Source organism: Mobula hypostoma, chromosome 8 (assembly GCF_963921235.1).
Source record: "Mobula hypostoma chromosome 8, sMobHyp1.1, whole genome shotgun sequence".
Taxonomy (NCBI): Eukaryota; Metazoa; Chordata; class Chondrichthyes; order Myliobatiformes; family Myliobatidae; genus Mobula; species Mobula hypostoma.
The window spans coordinates 2,767,149-2,793,550 of NC_086104.1; positions in this window are offsets into that span (position 1 = coordinate 2,767,149).

Below are 26,402 nucleotides of genomic sequence, written 5' to 3' on the forward strand. Positions count from 1 at the left end.
CATGTGTATGTCCATCTTGTATCTGTATACAGACAGGTATTACTCGTGTGTGTGTGTGCACATCTATTTAAAGTAGGGGTTAGTAGGTACTTACTGGAGTTCGGAAGAATGGGGGAATCACACTGAAGCCTGTTGAATATTGAAAGGCCTAGATGGAGTGAATGCTTCCTATAGTGGGGGATTTAGGAGCAGAGGGCACAGCTTCAGGACAGAGGGATGTTCATTTAGAACAGAGATGAGCAGAAATTTCTTCATCCAGAGGGCGATGAGCCCGTGACCTTCATTGTCACAGTCACTGGGTACATTTAAAGTGGCGGTTGACAGTTCTTGGTCAGTCAGGGCATCAAAGATTACAGGGAGAAGTCAGGTGAATGAGGTTGAGAGGGTTAATAAATCAGACATGGTGGAATGATGCCGAATGGTCTAATTCTGCTCCGATGTCTTTGGTCTGGTCGTGTGGTGAAGGATATCCCTTTAGAACAGGTGCTTTTTTCATGCCATGGACCAATGCCTTTAATCAAGTTTTCCAAAAACCCAGGTTGAAAACCCCTGCTTTAAAAGATATAAGGAGGAATTTCTTTAGCCAGAGGGTAGTGAATCTGTGGAATTCATTGCCACAGATGGCTGGGGAGACCAAGTTATTTGGTATATTTAAAGTGGAGGTTGATAGTTTCTTAATTAGTCAGATCATTACAAGTTACAAGGAGAAGGCAGGAGAGTGGGGTTGAGAGGGATAATAAATCAGCTGTGATTGAATGGCAGAGCAGACTCGATAGGCTGAGTGGCCAAATTATGTTCCTTTATCTTATGTTCTTATGATAGGGTCTTGAAGGTTACAGAGAGAAGGCAGGAAACTGGGGTTAAGAAGGAACGTAGATGAACATGATGGACTGAATGGCCTAATTCTAGTCTTATGTTGCATGGAGAGGCCAAAATTTTGGCACTCCAGATATCAGACCAACTGACATCCACACCTCTGGTCCTTCCTCTGAGGAAGCTGATGATGTTCATCATGACCACCTGGGGAAACACTTTCTTGATTTTGGCCCGGCTGCCAGGAAGCTGCTCGCCGGCCAAGCTGTATTTCCCAAAAGCTACCTTGAGAACCGCTGCTCCTGGGGCAGGGCCCTGCTGTGTCAGCCCTTGGCCTAGATTCTAGGCCTCGCTAGAAACGACCTCACCACAACCCACAGCTTCCACTGATCAGAAAGTGTTAACCAAGTCAGCAGGTAAAAACCAGGCCTCAGCCTCTGTTTCTATGGCAGTGCAGCGAGCAATCCCCCGATCAGCCCCAGCTCCCTTCGTCAGCCACAACACCATCTGCTTGTTGCTGAACTCACCACGTCTACGAGGTGAAGGGACTGGGTTTACAAACGGCAAAGAGACAATGCTGGGGTTGGGGGGTGGGGACGGGGCAGTCTCGTCTCATTCCAAGGACAGCAAGGTGCTTGTCACCTTGGGCCCCAGGTCCAGGCTGGGCTGACGAGTGTGAGGTGTTGCACTGTGGGAGAACAAGCCAGGGCAGGATTTACACTGTGAACACTGGAACACAAAGGAGAGCTGTACAACAGAGGTATCTGGGAATACAGACCCATAATTTCTTCAATACAAAGTACTCTGCAGATGCTGGGTCAAAGCAACACGCACAACAGGCTGGAGGAACTCAGCAGGTCGGGCAGCATCTGTGGAAACGATCGGTCGACGTTTCGGGCCGGAACCCTTCATCAGGACTGCAGGGGGAAGGGGCAGAGGCCCTATAAAGAAGGTGGGGAGGGGGGGAAGGTGGGAAGGAGAAGGCTGGTAGGTTCAAGGTGAAAAACCAGTAAGGGGAAAGATAAAGGGGTGGGAGAGGGGAAGCAGGGAGGTGATAGGCAAGAAGGAATAGGGGAAAGCACAATGGGCAGTAGAAGGAGGCGGAACCATGAGGGAGGTGATAGGCAGCTGGAGGAGGGGGCAGAGTGAAACTGGGATGGGGGAAGGGAGGGGGAGGGAATTACCGGAAGTTGGAGAATTCAACGTTCATGCCAAGGGGCTAGAGACTACCCAGGTGGTATATGAGGTCAAACACGAGGAAATCTACAGATGCTGGAAATTCAAGCAACACACACTAAATGCTGGTGGAACGCAGCAGGCCAGACAGCATCCATAGGAAGAAGCACAGTCAACGTTTCAGGCCAAGACCCTTCGTCAGGACTAACTGAAAGAAGAGATAGTAAGAGATTTGAAAGTGGGAGAGGAAGGGGGAGATCCAAAATGATAGGAGGAGACAGGAGGGGGAGGGATGGAGCCAAGAGCTGGAAAGTTGATCACAAAAGGGATATAAGGCTGGAGAAGGGAGAGGATCATGGGACAGGAAGCCTAGGGAGAAAGAAAGGGGGAGGGGAGCCCAGAGGAAGATGGAGAGCAGCCAAGGAGTTATTGTGAGAGGGACAGAGAGAGAAAAAAAGAAAAAAATAATAAATAAATAAGGGATGAGGTAAGAACAGGAGGAGGGGCATTAGCGGAAGTTAGAGAAGTCGATGTTCATGCCATCAGGTTGGAGGCTACCCAGTCGGAATATAAGGTGTTGTTCCTCCAACCTGAGTGTGGCTTCATCTTGACAGTAAAGGAGGCCATGGATAGACATATCAGAATGAGAATGGGACGTGGAATTAAAATGTGTGGCCACTGGGAGATCCTGCTTTCTCTGGCGGACAGACCGTAGGTGTTCAGCGAAACGGTCTCCCAGTCTGCGTCGTGTCTCACCAATATATAGAAGGGCACATTGGGAGCACCGGACGCAGTATATCACCCCAGCCAACTCACAGGTGAAGTGTCGCCTCACCTGGAAGGACTGTCTGGGGCCTTCCATCCCAGTTTCACTCTGCCCCCTCCCCCAGCTGCCTATCACCTCCTTCATGGTTCTGCCTCCTTCTACTACCCATTGTGCTTTCCCCTATTCCTTCTTGCCTATCACCTCCCTGCTTCCCCTCCCCCACCCCTTTATCTTTCTCCTTACTGGTTTTTCACCTGGAACCTACCAGCCTTCTCCTTCCCACCCTCCCCCCATCTTCTTTATAGGGCCTCTGCCCCTTCCCCCTACAGTCCTGATGGAGGGTTCCAGCCCGAAACGTTGACTGTTCATTTCCATGGATGCTGCCCAACCTGCTGAGTTCCTCCAGCGTGTTGTGTGTGTTCCCATAATTTCTTGAAAGTGGAGTCACAAGTAGATAGAGATATAAAGAGAACTTTTGGTACATTGACTTTCATAAATCAATCTATTGATTACAAGAAATGGGATGTTATGTTGAAGTTGTCTAAGACATTGCTGAAGCCTAATTTGAAGGATTATGTGAGGTTCTGGTCACCTACCTACAGAAAAGATGTAAATAAGATTGAATGAGTGCAGAGATCTTGTCAGAACTTGAGAACTTGAGGTATTGGGAGAGTTTGAATAGGTTTGGTCTTTATTCCCTGGAGCATAGAAGTATCAGGGGAGATTTGACAGAGGTAAACAAAATCATGAGGGTATCGATAGGGTCAATGCAAGCAGGATTTTTCCACTGAGGTTGAGTAAGACTAGAACTAGAGGTCATGGATTAAGGGTGAAAGGTGAAATGCTTAAGGGACATATGAGGAAGGAACCACTTCACTCAGAGGGTGGTGAGAGAGTGGAATGAGCTGCCAGCGGAAGTGGAGAATGCGAAGTTGATTTCAACACTTAAGGAAAATTGGGATGGGTACATAGATGAGAAGGATATGGAGGGCTATAGTCTGGGTGCAGATTGATGGGACTAGGCAGATTTAGTGCTCAGCACAGACGAGAAGGGTCAAAGGGCCGGTACTTGTGCTGAAGTGTGTACTATGGGTTCTATGAAGCCAGGATACAGAGGTTGGGATCACTGAGGAGGGAATAGTTGGGATTGCAGTGGAGGGAATGGTTGGGATTGGTGTGGAGAGAATGATTGGGAATAGTGTGGAGAAAATGATTGGGATTGGTGTGGAGGAAATGGTTGGGATTACTGTGGAGGGAATGGTTGGGATTGCTGTAGAGGGAATGGTTGGGATTGATGTCGAGAGAATGGTTGGGGTTGGTGTGGAGGGAATGGTTGGGATTGGTGTGGAGGAACATTTGGGATCTGTGTGGAGGAAATGGTTGGATCAGTGTGGAGGGAATGGTTGGATCAATGTGGAGGGAATGGTTGGATTAGTGTGGAGGGAATGGTTAGGATTGGTGTGGAGGGAATGGTTGGGTTTGGTGTCGAGAGAATGGTTGGGGTTGGTGTGGAGGGAATGGTTAGGATTGGTCTCGAGAGAATGGTTGGGGTTGGTGTGGAGAGTCTGCTGGGGATTGGTGTGGAGGGATGCACCGAGAGATTGTTTAGTTTGTGGAATCTTACAAGAAAGCATTCAAAAACGGCTCCTAACTGAAGCACAACACACATTTGAATTAACTTTATTTCTTATATCCTTCACATACACATGAGGTGTAAAAATCTTTATGTTACGTCTCCATCTAAATGCTCAATGTGCAATCATAGTAATTTATAATAATTTATAATAAATAGAACAGTCAATGTAATACAGAGTACACTCAAGTCCGTGTGAGTTCATCAGTCTGATGGCCTGGTGGAAGAAGCTGTCCCGGAGCCTGTTGGTCCTGGCTTTTACACCGTGGTACCGTTTCCCGGATGGTAGCAGCTGGAATAGATTATGGTTGGGATGACTTGGGTCCCCAGTGATCCTTCGGGCCCTATTTACACACCTGTCCTTGTAAATGTCCTGAATCATGGGAAGTTCACAACTACAGATGTGCTGGGCTGTCCTCACCACTCTCTGCAGAGTCCTGCGATTGAGGGAGGTACAGTTCCCATACCAGGCAGTGATGCAGCCAGTCAGGATGCTCTCCATTGTGCCCCTGTAGAAAGTTTTTTGGATTTGGGGGCCCATAGCAAACTTCCTCAACAGTCTGAAATGAAAGAGGCACTGTTGTGCCTTTTTCACCACACAGCTGGTGTGTACAGACCACATGAGGTCCTCAGTGATGTGGATTCTGAGGTACTTAAAGCTGTTTACTCTCTCAATGCCAGATCCATTGATGTCAATAGGGGTTAGCCTGTCTCCATTAGTCCACAACTAGCTCCATTGTTTTTTGTGACATTGAGGGAGAGGTTGTTTTCTTGACTGTGTCAGAGAGATGACTTCTACCCTGTAGGCCACCTCGTTATTGTTTGAATTAAGGCCAATCAATGTAGTGTCATCGGCAAATTTAATTAGCAGATTGGAGCTGTGGGCAGCAATACAGTCATGGGTATACAGGGAGTAAAGGAGGGGACTCAGTACGCAGCTCTGAGGGGCTCCTGTGTTGAGAGTCAGAGGGGTGGAGGTGGAGCCCACTCTTGCAGGCGATCTGACAGGAAGTCCAGGATCCAGTTGCACAAGGCAGGGTCAAATCCGAGGTCTCTGAGCTTCTTGTCAAGCCTGGATGGAACTATGGTGTTGAATGCTGAACTGTAGTCCAAGAACTGCATCCTCATATAAGCATCCTTCTTCTCCAGATGTGTAAGGACGGTATGTAGAGCAGGGGCTGTTGTGTCATCTGTCGATCAGTTGTATCGGTAGGTGAATTGTAGGGGGTCCAATCTGGGTGGTAACAAGCTGCAGATGTAATCCTTGACCAGCCTCTCAAAGCATTTGTTTATTATTGAGGTGAGTGTGACAGGACGCCAGTCGCTCAGATGTGCTACCTTGGTCTTTTTTGGTACAGGGACAATGGTGGATAATTTGAAGCAGGAGGGCACTCTACACTGGGAGAGGGAGGGATTAAAAACGTCTGTAAACACAGCTGCCAGTTGTGCCGCGCATATCCTGACTACTCGCCCTGGGATGCCGACCGGTCCCGCAGCCTTGCGACTGTCCACTCGTTGGAAACATCTGCGTACCTCAGCCTCAGAGATGACCAGGTTGCAGGTTGTAGCGGTGGCTTTCCTCGGAGGCTCAGAGTTAGCGACATCGAACTGAGCGTGAAAGTGACTGAGCTCATCTGGGAGAGAGGCCGCGATGTTGGCACCACAACGTTTGGTTTTGAAGTCTGCGATGATATGCAGCCCTCGCCACAAGTCACGTGTGCTATTCGTTGTGAACCTTGACTCAACCTTCTCCCTACATTGTTGTTTCGCAGCCTTGATAGCTTTGCGCAGATTGTAGATGCTTTTCTTGAGCTCTAGTTGATATCCAGCGATGTAAGCTCCATGTCGCGTGGTAAGTGCTGTTCGCACGGAACTATTGATCCTGAGTTTCTGGTTTGGGAAGATCCTGACTGACTTCTGGGGAACAACATTGTCGATGCCCATCCTGATGAAGCTCGTGACTCCATGCGTGAACTCAGAGACATCCTCATCATGGAAGACATTCCAGTCGACCTCATCAAAGCTGTCCTGCAGCAGGGAGGCCGATTGGTCGGTCCAACAGTAGATGGTTTTAACTATGGATGCCTCTTGTTTCAGCCTGTATGACAGGAGAAGCAGGATCGAAGAGTGGTCTGATTTTCCAAAAGCTGGGCGAAGGAGAGCCTTGTAAGCATTATGAAAGGGAGTGTAACAGTGGTTGAGTGTGTTATCTCCATGAGTGCTCACCTGGGTGTGCCAACAAAAGTTCAGAGAGCAGTTGAAATCACTGTTTCAATGGAAGCCGTGGACAGATGCAATTGAGTTGTAAATAAAAATGAAAATGAGCGTGAACAAAATTGCAATGTTGAGACAAAGGCCTGCCTGGCTGAACAAACTACGATAACATTATGGCAGGAGCTCACATATGCCAAACTAATGATTAGGTTAGATTAGATTAGGTTATGAGGACACGCAGTCCTCTTTTATTATCATTTAGTAATGCATGCATTAAGAAATGATACAATGTTTTTCCAGAATGATATCACAGAAACACATGACAAGCCAACTTAAAAACTGACAAAAACCATATAATTATAACATATAGTTACAACAGTGCAAGGCAATACTGTAATTTGATAAGAACAGACCACGGGCACAGTAAAAGTCTCAAAGTCTCTCGAAAGTCCCATCATCTCACACAGACAGTGAACCTCCAGCGCCACAAACTTGCCGATGCAGCATCCTGGAAGCATCCGACCACAATCCGACTCCGAGTCCGTCTGAAAACTCGGAGCCTCCGACCAGCTCTCCGACACTGAGCACCGAGCACCATCTCTGCCGAGCACTTCAACCCCGGACCCGGCAGCAGGCAATAGACAAAGCCGAGGATTTGGGGCCTTCCCCTCCGTAGATTCTCGATCGCACAGTAACAGCGGCAGCGAAGCGGGCATTTCAGAAGTTACTCCAGGTGTTCCTCCGTGCTTCTCACGTCTGTCTCCATCAAATCAGGATTGTGCACGGCCCCCTAGTTAACACATACCGATATCAATTCAGAATGGCCACGCGCGCTGCATCTTCTCCTCCTCCTGGAGGAGGATTAAAGGTGAAACTTTCAGTAAATGCAACAAAGTAGGACACGTATGAAGAGCATGTCAGTCAAGCAGAAATAAATGGACTGCAAATGAGATAAAGACAAAAAGTCGTTACCATTTCAAAGAGAGCATTACTGCACGCTGTTGATGAAAAATCTGATGATGATGAGAGTGACACAGGACCGAGTAGCCTTGAGATTTGTGATGTGGAAACTAACAATAGGTATGGCTTACATCTAATTGAATGACAAATCAGTTAAAATGGAATTGGACACTGGCTCAGCTGTTTCAGTCATTCCACAAAGTGAGTTTGAACAGTATCCTAACACTGAAATACAAACAACCAAAGGCCGCTTTGGGCTTGTACGTGGTACACAGAGCAGCACCATGACTGTCCGAAACAACTACAACCGGACTGGAATCCCTTCACCATCTCCATGCCACATCCCTACAAAAGAGCCCGCTGAAAGTGAATTAAGAAAGGTACTGGTTGATGCCAGAGCATTGTTCAGGGATGCCATTGGAAAACTCAAACAAGGTCCGAATCAGAATCAGGTTTATTTTCACCAGCACGTATCATGAAAATTGTTAACAGCATTAGTAGTTCAATGCAATACACAATATAAGGAAAATAAATAAATAAATAAATAAATAAATAAATAAATAAATAACTATATATGTGTATTATATGTCCTGACGAAAGGTCTCGGCCTGAAACGTCGACTGCGCCTCTTCCTATAGATGCTGCCTGGCCTGCTGCGTTCACCAGCAACTTTGATGTGTGTTGCTTGAATTTCCAGCATCTGCAGAATTCCTGTTGTTTATATATGTGTATTAGATTAGATTAAAAATCATGCAAAAACAGAAATACTGTATATTAAAAAAGTGAGGTAGTGTCCATTTAGGAATCGGATGGCAGAGGGGAAGAAGCTGTTCCTGAGTCACTGAGTGTGTGTCTTCAGGCTTCTGTCCCTCCTACCTGATGGTGACAGTGAGAAAAGGGCATGCCCTGGGTGCTGAAGGTCCTTCATAATGGACGCTGTCTTTCCGAGACACCGCTCCCTAAAGATGTCCTGGGTACTTTGTAGGCTAGTACCCAAGATGGAGCTGACTAGATTTACAACCCTCTGCAGCTTCTTTCGGTCCTGTGCAGTAGCCCCTCCATACCAGACAGTGATGCAGCCTGTCAGAATGCTCTCCACAGTACATCTCTCCCTCTCTCTCTCTCTCTCTCTCTCTCTCCAGCTATCCATCCATAGGATGATGATGGTTCATTTCAGTCAGTTAGTGGGGTTTGATATGTTTGAGGATACCCCACTCCTCAGAAAGGAACAGTGTGTGCGTGAGTGGATTTTAGGTGAGTAGGGGGTTGCACAGGGGTCCAGACTCACCCTCTCGACATCCCCTCCCGGATCCAGCGGCATGGTGGGGTCCAAGACGGCTGGGGGAAGTTCTGTTGCAGTGAATGGCCAGACCAAGCTTCGATGCAAGGGATGCCCTTTCCGCGCTTCACGGCACGTGTTTGCTAGATGGCCGTTGACCCTACGAGAGGGTTCATCCGCCCTTTGACAGGTCTTGTTTTTCATCCTGCAGAGTGTCTAGCCATCCTCCTCACCAGGCAAACCTGGTGGGGGAGCCGGTTTAGTCACCGACTACCCGACCATGCGACAGGTAGTACTGGGTTACATGGTACCAGTAGCACTCAGACCAGTGACCTGACTATGGAGTACATCTATAGAAGTTTTTGAGTGTTTTTGTTGACATACCAAATCTCTTCAAACTTCTGATGAAGTGTAGTCACTGTCTTGCCTTCTTTATAGCTGCATCAATATGTGGGGACCGGGTTAGATTCTCAGAGATCTTGACACTTGGGAAGAATGTAATAAATGAAAATGCCACACCCAAATTTTACAAAGCTCATCCAGTTCCTTGTAGCATCCATGATAAAGCTGCCAGTGGTTCAGGCTGAAGGAATTCTTTCCAAGGTTGAGTGGAGCCCGTAGGCAACACCAGTGGTCCCAGTAGCCAAGAAGAACGGGTCGGTCAGGATCTGTGTTGATTTTAAGGTCACCATCAACCCAATACTGAAAGTAGATCAATACCCTCTGCTCAGGATAGAGAATATCTTCTCAAACCTTTCTGGAGGGTAACACTTCAGCAAAATAAACTTAGCTGAAGCTTACCTACAGATGGAGATGGAAGAAGAGTCCAAAGTGTTGCTCACCATAAACACTCACAAAGGGCTTTACCACAATAATAGGCTTAGTTTTGGAGTCGCATCTGCACCTGCACCTGCACTCTGGCAGAAAAACATCCACCAGGTGCTGCAAGGTTGCCCAGGCATTCAGTGTTGCCTAAGTGACATTGTTGTTACTGGTAAGGATGACAAGGAATATCTCCAAAATCTCAGGACGGTGTTAAGAAGATTTGAAGGTCATGGGCTCAGAGCACAATGCAATGTGTGAACTCTTTAACCAAGCATCACCTACTGTGCTCACACTGTCAACGCACAAGGATTACACAAGTGTACGAAGAATGCCCCAAGGCCAAAGGATGTGTCACACTTGTGCTCCCTTTTAGGCTCTGTCAATTACTACAACAGGTTCCTGCCAAACCTGGCTACTCTGCTCCACCCTTTTTTTTTATAGGCATCCGTTAGCCTCGTGAGACCATGGATTTGCGCCTTGGAAGGTTTCCAGGGCGCAGGCCTGGGCAAGGTTGTGTGGAAGACTGGCAGTTGCCCATGCTGCAAGTCTCCCCTCTCCACGACACCGATGAAGGGCACTAGGGCCGATACAGCTTGGCACCGGTGTCGTTGCAGAGCAATGTGTGGTTAAGTGCCTTGCTCATGGAGACAACACACTGCCTCAGCTGAGGCTCGAACTAGTGACCTTCAGATCACTAGATCAACGCCTTAACCACTTGGCCACGTGCCAACACACTGAACTCATTACTGCAGATGGGGAAGAAGTGGCAATGGACAAAGCAGTGTGAGGAGGCTTTCCGAAAGGTAAAGGAAATGATGACACTCTACTCACACATTATGATTCATATCAACCAGTGAAAATTGCTAGGCACTGTTTGGGAAGAAGAAAAGTATCCAGAGCTGGCAGAACCACTTCCTCCAATCCCAGAGCCAACTCCTACAAGCAGCATGGTGGAGGCCCCAGAACCCGAGAATGTTTTTACAGCTACAGGTGTCACCTGCCAAGCAGAGTGACCCCCTTGTCTATGTTCTATGTTCTATGCCCTATGTTTGAGTTCAAGAGCCGTGAGGTAACGAGGGGTCACAGTTTGAGGATAGAGGGGAAGCCTTTTAGGACCGAGATTAGGAAAAACTTCTTCACACAGAGAGTGGTGAATCTGTGGAATTCTCTGCCACAGGAAACTGTTGAGGCCAGTTCATTGGCTATGTTTAAGAGGGAGTTAGATATGGCCCTTGTGGCTACAGGGGTCAGGGGGTATGGAGGGAAGGCTGGGGCGGGGTTCTGAGTTGGATGATCAGCCATGATCATAATAAAGGCGGTGCAGGCTCGAAGGGCCGAATGGCCTACTCCTGCACCTATTTTCTATGTTTCTATGTTTCTATGTAATGTTACAGCTATATAAGACCCTGGTCAGACCCCACTTGGAGTACTGTGCTCAGTTCTGGTCACCTCACTATAGGAAGGATGTGGAAACTATAGAGAGAGTGCAGAGGAGATTTACAAGGATGTTGTCGGGATTGGAGAGTGTGTCTTATGAGAATAAGTTGAGTGAACTTGGCCTTCTCTCCTTGGAGCGATGGAGGTTGAGAGGTGACCTGACAGAGGTGTATAAGATGGAAGCACTGATCGTGTGGATAGTCAGAGGCTTTTTTCCCAGGGCTGAAATGGCTAACATGATGGGGCATAGTTTTAAGGTGCTTGGAAGCAGGTACAAGGAGGATGCCAGAAGTAAGTTTTTCACAGAGAGTAGTGGGTGCGTGGAATGCACTGCTGGCAGTGGTGCCGGAGCTGTATCTCTAAATAATGCAGACGAGTGTGAGGTGTTGCACTTCCGTAGGACCAACCAGGGTGGGTCTTACACAGTGAACGGTCGCCCACTGAGGAGTGTGGTAGAACAAAGGGACCTGGGAATACAGGACCATTACTCATTGAAAGTGGCGTCACAGACAGAGAAGGTCACAAAGTAAGCTTTTGGCACATTGGCCTTCATAAATCAATGTATTGAGTACAGGAGATGGGATGTTATGTTGAAGTTGTATTAGATGTTGGTGAGGCCTCATTTGGAGTATTGTGTGCAGCTCTCGTCACAAACCTACAGGAAAGAAGTAAATAAGTTTGAAAGAGTACAGAGAAAATTTACAAGGATGTTGCGGGGTCTGGAGGACCTGAGTTATAAGGAAAGATTGAATAGGTCTGGACTTAAAAAGCGGAGCTTAGGAGGGATAATAGCACCCAACAGCGACTCCTTTGCTTACATCTTCGGAAACAGCTCTATTTCTACCTTTATTATCTTTATTTTTCCTTTTCAGGGTTCTTTTGAAGACCCTGACCTGGAGTTACACGCAGGATTTGGTTCTTTGCGGGAATGGGAACCGTTCTCAGGGTTCCACGACTGGCCGCTATTCGACATGCCAAGGGTTTGGCCTGAGAATCTCGATCGTGTTCAGAAGCCTAAGATCTCAGGGCTCTGGAGATGGGCGGGTCGAAGGTCGGTGTCACAGCAGGAGACTAGTGTGTCAACGTGGAGGCCGGAAAATCTTTCACTGTGGGCCCGAAGACCCGAGGTCTTTGCGACCTTCGGATACAGAGCTCGATAAAAGTGACGAAATGGAGTTTTAAGATCGTAAACCAGCAGGTTATTGTTATGTCTCCCGCTCGCTGTGAAAATGGGGAACACTTCCCTCTCCCTTGCCAGAGAGAGAGAGAACCTGTGGTTTGTCGAATTTCGAATGAAATGCGAAGCTTTTAGGGTAACTTTGGTCTGTGTCTTTGCTATTGCTTAGCACACGTTTGGGCTCGGTGATTGTACTAATGCGCTTTTTTTGCGGGTGGGGAGGGGGGATCGTTGCTTGCTGCCGCTTACGAACGGGATGGAGGAGCTGGGGGGATTTTGGGGTTCTCACGTTTAATTGTCATTCATGCTTTGGGGCACTTCTCTGTTTTTGTGGATGTTTGTGAAGAAAAAGCATTTCAGGATGTATATTGTACACATTTCTCTGATATTAAGTTCAACCTTTGAATCTTTATTCCTTGGAATGCAAAAGATTGAGAGGAGATTTGAAAGAGGGATACAAAATTATGAGGGTATAGACAGGGTAAATGCAAGCAGGCTTTTTCCACTGAAGTTGGTGAGTCTACAACCAGAAAGCATGGGTAGGAGATGAAAGGTGAAAAGTTTAAGGGAACATGAGGGGAAACATTTTCTCTCAGAGGGTTGTGGAAGTGTGGAACCAGCTGTCAGCGCAAGTGGTGCTTGTGTGCTCAATGTCAACCTTTAAGTGAAGTTTGATCGGTACATGGATGGTAGGGATATGGATGGCTAAGGCTCAGTGCAGATCGTTGGAGTCGGCAGTTTAAGTCATTTCAGCATGCATTAGATGGGATGAATGGCATGTTTTTGAGCTGTACCTCTATGACTCTATGAATCTATGTACATATGAAGGGAAGAGTGAGGAAAAAATTCCTTCCCCCTTCCTCCTTCCCCCTTCTTCTGTTCCCTATTCTGGTCTCTTACCTCTTCTCCTCGCCTGCCTCTCACCTCCCACTGGAGCTTTGCCTTCTTCCCTTTCCCCATGGTCCACACTTCTCTCCTATCAGATTCCTTCTTTTCCAGCCCTACAGCTTTCCCATCCACCTGGTTTCACCTGTCACATTCCAGCTATCCTCCTTTTCCTCTCCTCGTCTTTTTCTATTGCATCTTCCCTCTTCCTATCCAGTCCTGACGAAGGGTCTTGGCCTGAAACATCGACTGTTTATCCATTTGCACAGATGCTGCCAGACCTGCTGATTTCCTCCAGCATTTTGTGTGTGTTGCTCTGGATTTCCAGCATCTGCAGAATCTCATGTACGTACGAAACGCTGACTGTTCATTCCTCTCCACAGACGCTGCCTGACCTACTGAGTTCCTTCAGCATTTTGTGTGTGTTGCTCAAGATTTCCAGCATCTGCAGAATCTCTTGCGTGTGGGTATTAAGAATTTTTTCCCTTTATGGGGGTGTCTAAAACAAGAGGAAATAGTAAAGGTGAGAGATGAACGTTAGATAGATGAGCAGTAAATAGTAAACGTTACAGGGGATCTAAGGGGGAGATTTTCACTCAGTCATAGGGATCTGGAACAGACTGGCTGAGGAAGTGGTGAAGGCAGGTACTTTCATACTTAAAGAAGCATCTGTTAAAGTTCCTGAGTCACCAGGAAAGAGAAGACCACAGATCAAGATAGATAGATAGATACCTTATTGATCCCAAAGGAAATTACAGTGTCACAGTAGCATTACAGATATACAAATATTAGAAGAGAAGAAAGAATAAAAAATAAGTTACCTCAAACAGTCTAGCAGGAGGGGTTCAACAGTACTAGTGAGGTTGGAGATGGTATTAAACAGGAAATTAGAAATGTGTGCAGCAAAGGAACAGCAGTTATAATGGGTAACTTCAATCTACATATAGATTGGGTGAACCAAATTGGTAAGGGTGCTGAGGAAGAGGATTTCTTGGAATATATGCGGGATAGTTTTCTGAACCAACATGTCGAGGAACCAACTAGAGAGCAGGCCATTCTGGACTGGGTATTGAGCAATGAGGAAGGGTTAATTAGCAATCTTGTCGTGAGAGGCCCTTTGGGTAAGAGTGACCATAATATGGTGGAATTCTTCATTAAGATGGAGAGTGACATAGTTAATTCAGAAACAAAGTTTCTGAACTTAAAGAAGGGTAACTTTGAAGGTATGAGACGTGAATTAGCTAAGATAGACTGGCAAATGATACTTAAAGGATTGACGGTGGATATGCAATGGCAAGCATTTAAAGGTTGCATGGATGAACTACAACAATTGTTCATCCCAGTTTGGCAAAAGAATAAATCAAGGAAGGTAGCGCACCCATGGCTGACAAGGGAAATTAGGGATAGTATCAATTCCAAAGCAGAAGCATACAAATTAGCCAGAGAAAGTGGCTCACCCGAGGACTGGGAGAAATTCAGAGTTCAGCAGAGGAGGACAAAGGGCTTAATTAGGAAGGGGAAAAAAGATTATGAGAGAAAGCTGGCAGGGAACATAAAAATTGACTGTAAAAGCTTTTATAGATATGTGAAAAGAAAAAGGCTGGTTAAGACATTGGTTAAAATGTAGGTCCCTTACAGTCAGAAACAGGTGAATTGATCATGGGGAGCAAGGACATGGCAGACCAATTGAAAAACTACTTTGGTTCTGTCTTCACTAAGGAGGACATAAATAAACTTCCCGAAATAGTAGGGGACAGAGGGTCTAGTGAGATGGAGGAACTGAGCGAAATACATGTTAGTAGGGAAGTGGTGTTAGGTAAATTGAAGGGATTAAAGGCAAATAAATCCCCAGGGCCAGATGGTCTGCATCCCAGAGTGCTTAAGGAAGTAGCCCAAGAAATAGTGGATGCATTAGTGATAATTTTTCAAAACTCGTTAGATTCTGGACTAGTTCCTGAGGATTGGAGGGTGGCTAATGTAACCCCGCTTTTTAAAAAAGGAGGGAGAGAGAAACCGTGGAATTACAGACCGGTTAGCCTAACATCGGTGGTGGGGAAACTGCTGGAGTCAGTTATCAAAGATGTGATAACAGCACATTTGGAAAGCGGTGAAATCATCAGATAAAGTCAGCACGGATTTGTGAAAGGAAAATCATGTCTGATGAATCTCTGAATTTTTTGAGGATGTAACTAGTAGAGTGGATAGGGGAGAACCAGTGGATGTGGTATATTTGGATTTTCAAAAGGCTTTTGACAAGGTCCCACACAGGAGATTAGTGTGCAAACTTAAAGCACACGGTATTGGGGGTAAGGTATTTATTTGGATAGAGAATTGGTTGGCAGACAGGAAGCAACGAGTGGGAATAAACGGGACCTTTTCAGAATAGCAGGCAGTGACTAGTGGGGTACCGCAAGGCTCAGTGCTGGGACCCCAGCTGTTTACAATATATATTAATGACTTGGATGAGGGAATTAAATGCAGCATCTCCAAGTTTGCGCATGACACGAAGCTGGGTGGCAGTGTTAGCTGTGAGGAGGATGCTAAGAGGATGCAGGGTGACTTGGATAGGTTGGGTGAGTAGGCAAATTCATGGCAGATGCAATTTAATGTGGATAAATGTGAGGTTATCCACTTTGGTGGCAAGAACAGGAAAACAGATTATTATCTGAATGGTGGCCGAATAGGAAAAGGGGAGGTGCAACGAGACCTGGGTGTCATTATACACCAGTCATTGAAAGTGGGCATGCAGGTACAGCAGGTGGTGAAAAAGGCGAATGGTATGCTGGCATTCATAGCAAGAGGATTCAAGTACAGGAGCAGGGAGGTACTACTGCAGTTGTACAAGGCCTTGGTGAGACCACACCTAGAGTATTGTGTGCAGTTTTGGTCCCCTAATCTGTGGAAAGACATCCTTGTCATAGAGGGAGTACAAAGAAGGTTCACCAGATTGATTCCTGGGATGGCAGGACTTTCATATGATGAAAGACTGCATCGGCTAGGCTTATACTCTCTGGAATTTAGAAGATTGATGGGGGATCTTATTGAAACGTATAAAATTCTAAAGGGATTGGACAGGCTAGATGTAGGAAGATTGTTCCCGGTATTGGGGAAGTCCAGAATGAGGGGTCACAGTTTGAAGATAAAGGGGAAGCCTTTTAGGACCGAGATGAGGAAAATCTTCTTCACACAGGAGTGGTGAATCTGTGGAATTCTCTGCCACAGGAAACAGTTGAGGCCGGTTCATTGGCTATATTTAAGAGGGAGTTAGATATGGCCCTTGTGGCTACGGGGATCAGGGGGTATGGAGGGAAGGCTGGGGTGGGGTTCTGAGTTGGATGATCAGCCATGATCGTACTGAGTGGCGGTGCAGGCTCGAAGGGCTGAATGGCCTACTCCTGAACCTATTTTCTATGTTTCTATGTTTCTACCTCCTCGGCTTTAGGTTTACTCATTACAGAGCCTAATGGCCGAGGGTAAGAATGACCTCATACAGTGCTCTTCGGAGCAACACGGTTGTCTTAATCTATTACTGAAAGTGCTTCTCCATTCAGCCAAGGTGGCATGCAGAGGGTGGGAACCATTGTCCGGAATTGCCAGGATTTTCCGGAGGGTCCTTTGTTCTACTGCAGCCTCCAATGTGTCCAGTTTGCCTCCTATAACAGAGCCAGCCTTTCTAATCAGGTTATTGTGCCATGGTCCGGTCTGTAAAGTCCGCATTCCGGTTCATGGTCCGGTCCATGGACTCAGGACTCCAGGTCTTCCAGCTGTCCCTTGTTTGGTTGAGTTAATCATAGGCACCTGATTCCCATCTTGGGGCTTGGAATATTAGTAGCCTTGGGGTTGAGTGTGAGCTGCTGGAGATCCCCTTGGAGCAACCCACTGGTGGGTCGGGCAGTCATGGAGATATGGATTCGGCTGTTCTGTAGCCTGCCGAGGTTACTGGCCACCTCAAGTCTTGGATCCACCCCGGACCTAGCTCCCTTCCTGTCCCGTGCCTCTGTCGGGTAAGCCAGGCTGTTTGCCGTTACCCTGTGGTTGGTTCTGTCCCTTTCTGTCCCTTGCCTCTGTCGGGTAGGAGCCCCATGCCCTGCCCAAGAGTTGCCTCAAAGTACCCTTGCCCCGTCATGTCCTCATTTGGCCTCCAAGAACTCAAGCCTCAAGACCCCAAGCCTGTCTTCAAGCCTCAAGCCTCTAGACCAAGACCCCAGCCTCAAGCCTCAAGCCTCTAGACCAAGACTCCAGCCTGCAGCCCCAAGCCTGCAGACCCCAGCCACGTCCTGCCCCGTAGTCATGTCATGCCCTTGCCTGGTTCTGGGGCCCGAGCCCAAGGCAAGACCCAGGTTCTGGGTCCTTGTCCAGTCTCTGGCTCGGAGCCCAAGCCCAGGCTCCTAGTGCATAGTCCTTGTCGGGGTTCCCTGTCTTGTCTATGTCCTAGCCCAAGTCTGCGTTCCTTTCTCTGCTCCTTGTCTACATCCTGTCACGTCCCTACTCTAGTCAAGTCCTGTTCCTTGTACTTCAGTGTCTGTGTCTTGCATTTGGGTCCGCTACCAGCGCCCCCACTGTGACATCTTGAGCCTGTTGGCATCACCCCTGTTGCTGCCATTGCCCCAGCACACCAGCACATAGAAGATTGTACTGGTGACAACAGATTGGTAGAAGATGCGAAGCAGAGGTCTGCATACTCCAAAGGACCTCAGTCTCCTCAGGAAGTAGAGGCAACTCTGGCCCTTCTTGTTCACAGCCTCTGTGTTGGTGCTCCACTCAAGTCAGTCATCCAGGTGCACCCCCAGGTACTTGTAGGTCCTCACCACATCCACACCATCAATAGTACTGTAACAGGGAGCAGTGCCAGCTTGATTTTCATAAAGTCTGTCACCATCTCCTTTGTCTTACTGATGCTGAGCTGCAGATGATTCAGCTTGCACTATTTGACAAAGTTCACCACCAGGACCCTGTACCTGTCCCTGTGGGCTCCAGTAAATGAAAATGAGTACAGATGTAAAGAATTGCTAGCAGGACCATTATGGGCCGAAGAGACTGTTACTGGGCTGGGATTTAATGCATAGAATCAACACACCACTCAGAGATCTCAACACAGATGGATCACCCTCAACAGTGCAGTCATTACTCACCAACATCCTACAGTACACACAGAGGCAGGGACAAATAATCTTCTCCAAGAGAGAGAGTAAGAACACTGTTGACGTTCAAGAACGTTATCATCGTTAGACCTCCCAACACTGATAACTAGAGGAGCATCATTGACTGGATGACCATCCGGGTCAAGCCCAGGAAGACCATATCTGCACGATGAGCACTGACACAGGGTATGTGTAGAGAAGGATCGGATGAGGTAGCTTTGTGAAAAGGTTTTGTGCCTTCTTTGGGTACAGAGGCAACAGACAGAATCTATCTCAAATCAATCAGCAGGATGTTTCTGAAATGAGTCAGTATTGGCTTCAAGTACCCAACTCCTTCCTTTAATCAGTAAATCAGATCTGTTAATTCAATATCTTTATCTTGCAACAGCAACCATAAAGCCTCTCCATTCCAAATCTCCAGGAACCAGTTCAGAGACAGGGACCTAATCTCCAGAAACTAGGTCAAGGACAAGGACAGAGTGAAGCTGCCTCTACATTGTCCGATCACACACTCCCAGGGCAGGGACAACACAGGTTAGAAACAGAGTTAAACTCCTTTTATGCTGTCCCATCACACACTCCCTGAGCAAGGTCAGAATATGGCTCAGATACAGAATGAAGCTTCCTCTACTCTGTTCCATTACACACTCCTGAGGTCAGAGTTGAAAGTCAAAGTAAATTTACAATTCAAATATAAATGTCAGATTTATTTTATTGCAGGTATACATGGGCAAAATGAAGAAATACAATGCAGTACAATTTACAAGTGTGGACACGTGGCCAAGTGGTTAAGGCATTGGACTAGCGACCAGAAGGTTGTGAGTTCGAGCCCCAGCCGAGGCAACGTATTGTGTCCTTGAGCAAGGCACTTAATCATACATTGCTCTGTGACGACACTGGTGCCAATATGGGTCCTAATGCCCTTCCCTTGGACAACATTGGTGTCATGGAGAGGGGAGACTTGCAGCATGGGCAACTGCCGGTCTTCCATACAACCTTGCCCAGGCCTGCGCCCTGGACAGTGAAGACTTTCCAGGCGCAGATCCATGGTCTCGCAAGACTAACGGATGCCTTTTTTATAACAATTTACAAAAACCTGTACATAAACAGAGACTGACAAACAACCAACGTGCATAAGAAGACAAGCAAATAAAAAAATAATTCTGACAATGTGTGTTACAAGGAGTCCTTAAAAGTCGGTCCTCAGATTGTGGAATCAAGTCAGGGTTGAGGTGACTGATGTTATCCGCACTGGGGCCAGCTGGTTGAGAAGAAGTAACTTGTTGTACCTAATGGTGTGGGGCTTCAGACTGCTGTAACTCCTTCCCAAGAGCAGAGTGAGAAGAGAGTATGGCCTGGATGATGGGAGTCTTTAATGTCACGCTATGTCAGCAAAACCAAGGAGCTGACCAATGACGCAGGAGGAGGAAACCAAAGGTCCATGAGCCAGTCCTCATCAGGGTCAGAGGTGCCGGGGTCATGAAAGTTTAAATTCCTCGATGTTGTCATTTCAGAGGATCTTTCCTGGGGCCAATACGTAAGAGCCATTACAAGGAAGGCACGGTAGCACCTTTACTTTCTTACAGGTTTTCATAGATTCAAAATGTTGACAATTTTCTACAGATAGACAGTGGAGATTATACTGACTCGTTGCATCACAGCCTGTTATAGAAACACCAATACCCTTGAATGGAAAATAGGCAGATACAGCTCACTCTATCTCAGGCAAAGTCCTCCGACTATGGAGCAAACTTACGTGGAGTGCTGTCAAAGAAAAGCAGCATACACCATCGAAGACTCCCACTATCCAGGCCATGCTCTCGTCTTGTTGCTGCCATCAGGAAGACAGCACAGGAGCTTCAGGACTCACACCACCAGGGTCTGGAATGGGTTATTGCCCCTCAGCTATCAGGGTCCTGAACCAGCAGGGATAACTTCACTCACCCCAACACTGAACTGATTTCACAACCTTTGGACAACCTACAGACTCACTTTTAAGGACTCTACAACTCATGTTCTCAACATTTATTGCCGATTTATTTGTTATTACCATTACCTTTTTCATGTTTTGTTGTATTTGCAGTCTGTTGAATCTTTACATTGGTTGTTTGTCCATATATGTTATAAGCATTTTTATTGATTCTATTGTGTTTGTGTTTGTGTTTACTGTGAATACCCACAAGAAGCTGAATCTCAGGACTGTATATACTGACATTTGATAATACATTCACTTTTGAACTTTGATGGATGCTGCATTTTTGTGGCAGCACTCAGTGTAAATCTGCTCAATGGTGGGGAGGGCTTTTCCTGTGACAGACTGGGCTGTATTCACCATTTTGTGTAGACTTTTCCACTCCCTCCTCCCCTGTGACTACCCAGAAGTAAGTTGTGAATGTCTTGGCTTCCAGCTCGGCTTAAACTTGCTGAGTGACTGAGGTGTAATGGGAAGGTAGGCAGGCGGCCCACATCTGCTACCCATCCTCCATACCAGATACGATCTCTCAGCAGCAGCCCTGAGATGAAGACATCAGCTTATCTTCAGCCAGATTGCAGGTTACAAGATGACTCATTTGATAGTGGGGTGAATGTCTCTCATTGGTGAAGATACCTGCTGCAGCATTGGACAAGTCAACAGCAACAGGCTTGACCTGGTTGGCAGGGAGATGTTATTAGCAGAAGAACATGAACAGTTTGCACTCTCTGAAACCCAGAGATCCTCCCACAAGCCTGTTGCAACATCCTAACTCCCCCTTCACATCCCATTAGACCATCAGGCACAGGAGCAGGATTAGGGCATTTGCCCGTTGAGTCTGCTACCTCATTCCATCGTGGCTGATTTATTATCCCTCTCAATCCCATTCTCCTACGTTCCTTTGATATCCTTACTAATCAAGATACTTTCAGCATCCACTTCAAATCTATTCAAAGACTAGGCCTTCACAGCCGTCTGTGACAATGAATTCCACAGATTCACCACTCACTGGCTAAAGAAATTCCTCCTCATCTCTGTTCAAAAGGGACATCCCTCTACTCAGAGGCTATGCCCTCTGGTTGGTCCTAGAGCCCCCACCCCACCACTGTAGGAATCAGTCTCCACTCCATGTCCACTCTATCTAAGCCTTCCAATATTCAATAGGTTTCAATGAAATCCCGTCCCCTCCTCACTCGTGCTACTAAAATCCAGTGAGTACAGTCCAGAGGGATCAAATGCTCCTCAGATGTTAACCCTTTCATTTCAAGACTCATCTCATGAACTTCCTCTGAACCTTCTCCAATGTCATAGGACCATAACACAAAGGAGCAGGACCAGGGCATTAGTCTGCACCGCCGTTCCATCAACGCTCCTCTAGTCTGAGGCTGTGTCCTCTGGTCTGAGACTCTCACACTTTTTCAAACATCTTCTCCATGTCCACTTCATCCAAGTGTTTCAGTCTTCGGTAGCTGATACCACACTACTTTTATCTCTGTTCATTGTCTCTCTGACCGCTCTTAGCTCATGGCTCTGGTGAATTTTCACTCACTCTGACTGGCCCCATTATTCCATTGATATGATGTTCTCTACAAGTTGTCCCCGGGGTAATCCTGCCCTCACTCTCTCAAATGTGTTCATTGTTCACGTGAGTGTAATTGAGTGGGGGCGGGGAGGGGTCGTTGGGCCTGATACTAGGCTGTATCTCTAAATAAAATAAACTTAGATATCTTCACATTTCCAGTCAACCCATTTCTGTTCGATTTTGAGATTCTGGGCTCAGGATTGGTTAATGTCATTTCCTGTACACAAGTCTAAAGGAGGACAAAATAATTGTTACTCTAGATCTGATGCAGCACAAAAAGCACAATAAGGTAAAGAGCAGGATAATAAGAATAAAAACACAAGAGAGTTTATGTACATCGATTGAGTGTATGTCCATAAAGTGACTGACAGGAAATGGTAAAGTCGTGATGGAGGTGTTGATCAGCCTTACTGCTTGGAGGAAGTAACTGTTTGACTCTGGGACTCCAATACTTCCTTCAATTTTCCAGCCAGATTTTTTTGACATTGTGATCGACTCGTCATCTTTGCCCACGCTCTCAATCTCTAAGCCTCCTTGAAGTCTCTTTGCACCCTCCTCACAACTCACCATCACACTCTGTTAAACTTCTACGTGTTACACCTGGTTGCTTCATCCAGGGCGTTTTGGAGATGGTGCACCACTAATTCCTCACTGCCCCGTGGCCTCACGGAAAACAGCATTCAAACCTTTTCTGATCCTTATCAGTCCACCCAGCTTCACCTGAGGCCAGTGATTACCCACAAAGTGTGTGTATGAATGTCACACTCAACAGGATATAGAACACACAACAGTAACAGGCTCTTAGCCCATTATATAGTGTTGTCTTTAACCTACTCCAAGATCAATCTAACTCTTCACTCTCACATAACCCTCCATTTTTCTATCGTCCATGTGTCCATCAAAGAGACTCTTAAGACCCCTAAGGTATTTGACTCTACCAGCATTTGGCGGGGTATTTCACACACCCACCAACACTCTCTGTAAAAAAAAACAACTAACTGTGACAACTCCTCCTATACTTTCCTCCAATCACTTCAAAATTCTGCCCCCTGGTATTATCCATTTCCAGCTGGGGAAAGTCTGTAACTTTTATCATCTTGTACACCTCTATCAGGTCATCTCTCATCCTCCTTCGCCCAAAGAGAAAAACACCAGCTCACTAAACCTATCCTCATGAGACATGCCCTCTAATCCATGCAGCATCCTGGTAAATCTCCTCTGCACCCTCTCCGTATAATGAGGCAAACAGAACAGAACACAATGTTCCAGGTGTGAACTAACCAGGCATTTATAGAGCTGTAATGTTACCTCAGCTGTTGAACTCAGTTTACCAACATTTAGCTGACACTGGGCCTCAGTACCTCAACTTCAGCAGTGGGAGTTTGCACTGTTCTGCTGCCACAAAACAACAAATTTCACAGCATATAAAACTGATAATAAATGTGATTCTGATTGGTAATAACATCTCACTGATGGCAATCAACACAGACATGCTTCAAAGATATGCGCTTTGCCCTCTGCTCGACTGTCTCTACACCCACGACGGTGTGGCTAGGCACAGCTCAAATGTCATCTGTAAACTCTTGGACAGCACCACTCCTGTTGCCAGAATCTCAGATGGTGATCAGGAGGCACAGAGGAGCTGGGTGAGTGGTGTTGCAACCTAAACCTTGCATTCAATGTCATTAAGACCAAGTAATTGCTTGTGGACTTCAGGAAGGGAAGTGGAGGGATCAGCAGTGGAAAAGGTGAGCAGTTTCTGTTTCCTGGGTGTCAACATCTCTGAAATCTATGCTGGGCCCAACACATTGACACAATTACAAAGTAGATTCACCAGCAGCTATATTTCATTTGGAGTGTGACAAGATTTGGTTTGTCACTGAAGACTGTTCTACAGATTTGGTTTGTACTGAAGACTGTTCTACAGATTTGGTTTGTACTGAAGATTGTTCTACAGATTTAGTTTGTACTGACGACTGTTCTACAGATTTGGTTTGTACTGACGACTGTTCTACAGATTTAGTTTGTACTGACGACTGTTCTACAGATTTAGTTTGTACTGACGACTGTTCTACAGATTTGGTTTGTCACTGAAGACTGTTCTACAGATTTGGTTTGACACTGAAGGCTGTTCTTGTCATGGTCCCTTCTGGCAATCCCCCACCTTGCTATTTACCACAGGAATTGGGCCTCAATCACCTCATTTAATTTCCAGTCTTTCCCAGGTTCCACTAACTACACACACCTGCTTCCCATCAGAAACTGCAGGATAAAGACCCTGTGATCACAACAAGGAGCTGACAGTTTGTTGGTCGACTTGTGTATGAGTAACCTCGTTCCATGGTTCTTATGACTATCAGTTCTAAGACTAGAATCGTTCATGAATTCGCTACTAAAACCAAGACTCCTGGTAAAGACCCTCTTGGATACCAATTCCACGCTTGCTGTGACCGTAATGCCTCCTGACTCAGCCTCCATGCTGTGTTCAGCACTTGGGTTCGTACCACTGCCACGTCCTTGTAATAGTTCGAAAGATTTGGTTTGTCACTGACGACTGTCCTACAGATTTGGTTTGTCACTGATGACTGTTCTGGTGTTGGGTAAATTGAAGGGATTAAAGGCAGATAAATCCCCGGGGCCAGATGGTCTGCAACCCAGAGTGCTTAAGGAAGTAGCCCAAGAAATAGTGGATGCATTAGTGATAATTTTTCAAAACTCGTTAGATTCTGGACTAGTTCCTGAGGATTGGAGAGTGGCTAATGTAACCCCACTTTTTAAAAAAGGAGGGACAGAGAAACCGGGGAATTATAGACCGGTTAGCCTAACGCTGGTGGTGGAGAAACTGCTGGAGTCAGTTATCAAAGATGTGATAACAGCACATTTGGAAAGAGGTGGAATCATCGGACAAAGTCAGCATGGATTTGTGAAAGGAAAATCATGTCTGACGAATCTCATAGAATTTTTTGAGGATGTAACTAGTAGAGTGGATAGGGGAGAACCAGTGGATGTGGTATATTTGGATTTTCAAAAGGCTTTTGACAAGGTCCCACACAGGAGATTAGTGTGCAAACTTAAAGCACAGGGTATTGGGGGTAAGGTATTGATGTGGATAGAGAATTGGTTAGCAGACAGGAAGCAAAGAGTGGGAATAAACGGGACCTTTTCAGAATGGCAGGCAGTGACTAGTGGGGTACCACAAGGCTCAGTGCTGGGACCCCAGTTGTTTACAATATATATTAATGACTTGGATGAGGGAATTAAATGCAGCATCTCCAAGTTTGCGGATGACACGAAGCTGGGCGGCAGTGTTAGCTGTGAGGAGGATGCTAAGAGGATGCAGGATGACTTGGATAGGTTGGGTGAGTGGGCAAATTCATGGCAGATGCAATTTAATGTGGATAAATGTGAAGTTATCCACTTTGGTGGCAAAAATAGGAAAACAGATTATTATCTGAATGGTGGCCGATTAGGAAAAGGGGAGGTGCAACGAGACCTGGGTGTCATTATACACCAGTCATTGAAAGTGGGCATGCAGGTACAGCAGGCGGTGAAAAAGGCGAATGGTATGCTGGCATTTATAGCGAGAGGATTCGAGTACAGGAGCAGGGAGGTACTACTGCAGTTGTACAAGGCCTTGGTGAGACCACACCTGGAGTATTGTGTGCAGTTTTGGTCCCCTAATCTGAGGAAAGACATCCTTGCCATAGAGGGAGTACAAAGAATGTTCACCAGATTGATTCCTGGGATGGCAGGACTTTCATATGAAGAAAGACTGGATGAACTGGGCTTGTACTTGTTGGAATTTAGAAGATTGAGGGGGGATCTGATTGAAACGTATAAAATCCTAAAGAGATTGGACAGGCTAGATGCAGGAAGATTGTTCCCGATGTTGGGGAAGTCCAGAACGAGGGGTCACAGTTTGAGGATAAAGGGGAAGCCTTTTAGGACCGAGATTAGGAAAAACTTCTTCACACAGTGGTGAATCTGTGGAATTCTCTGCCACAGGAAACAGTTGAGGCCAGTTCATTGGCTATATTTAAGAGGGAGTTAGATATGGCCCTTGTGGCTACGGGGATCAGGGGGTATGGAGGGAAGGCTGGGGTGGGGTTCTGAGTTGGATGATCAGCCATGATCATAATAAATGGCGGTGCAGGCTCGAAGGGCCGATTGGCCTACTCCTGAACCTATTTTCTATGTTTCTATGAGTTGGTTTGTCACTGAAGGCTGTTCTACAGATCTGGTTTGTCACTGACGACTATTCTACAGATCTGGTTTGTCACTGAAGATTGTAGCAGATTTCTGCAGAAGGACAGTGGAGACCATTCTGACTGGCTGCATCACAGTCTCGTATGGAAGCTGGAATTGATAGGATTGATGTACTGTACCCCTGAGACATTATCAATAATCAGTTGGTATTGATTGGTATGTACATAAACTTTAGATTTTACCCGGAAAGTTTTGAATTACTCACATTTTGAAGATCTCTAGGAATCTGCAAGTGAGATTACGAACGCCCTACAGAACAAACCCAGTGAAACATGT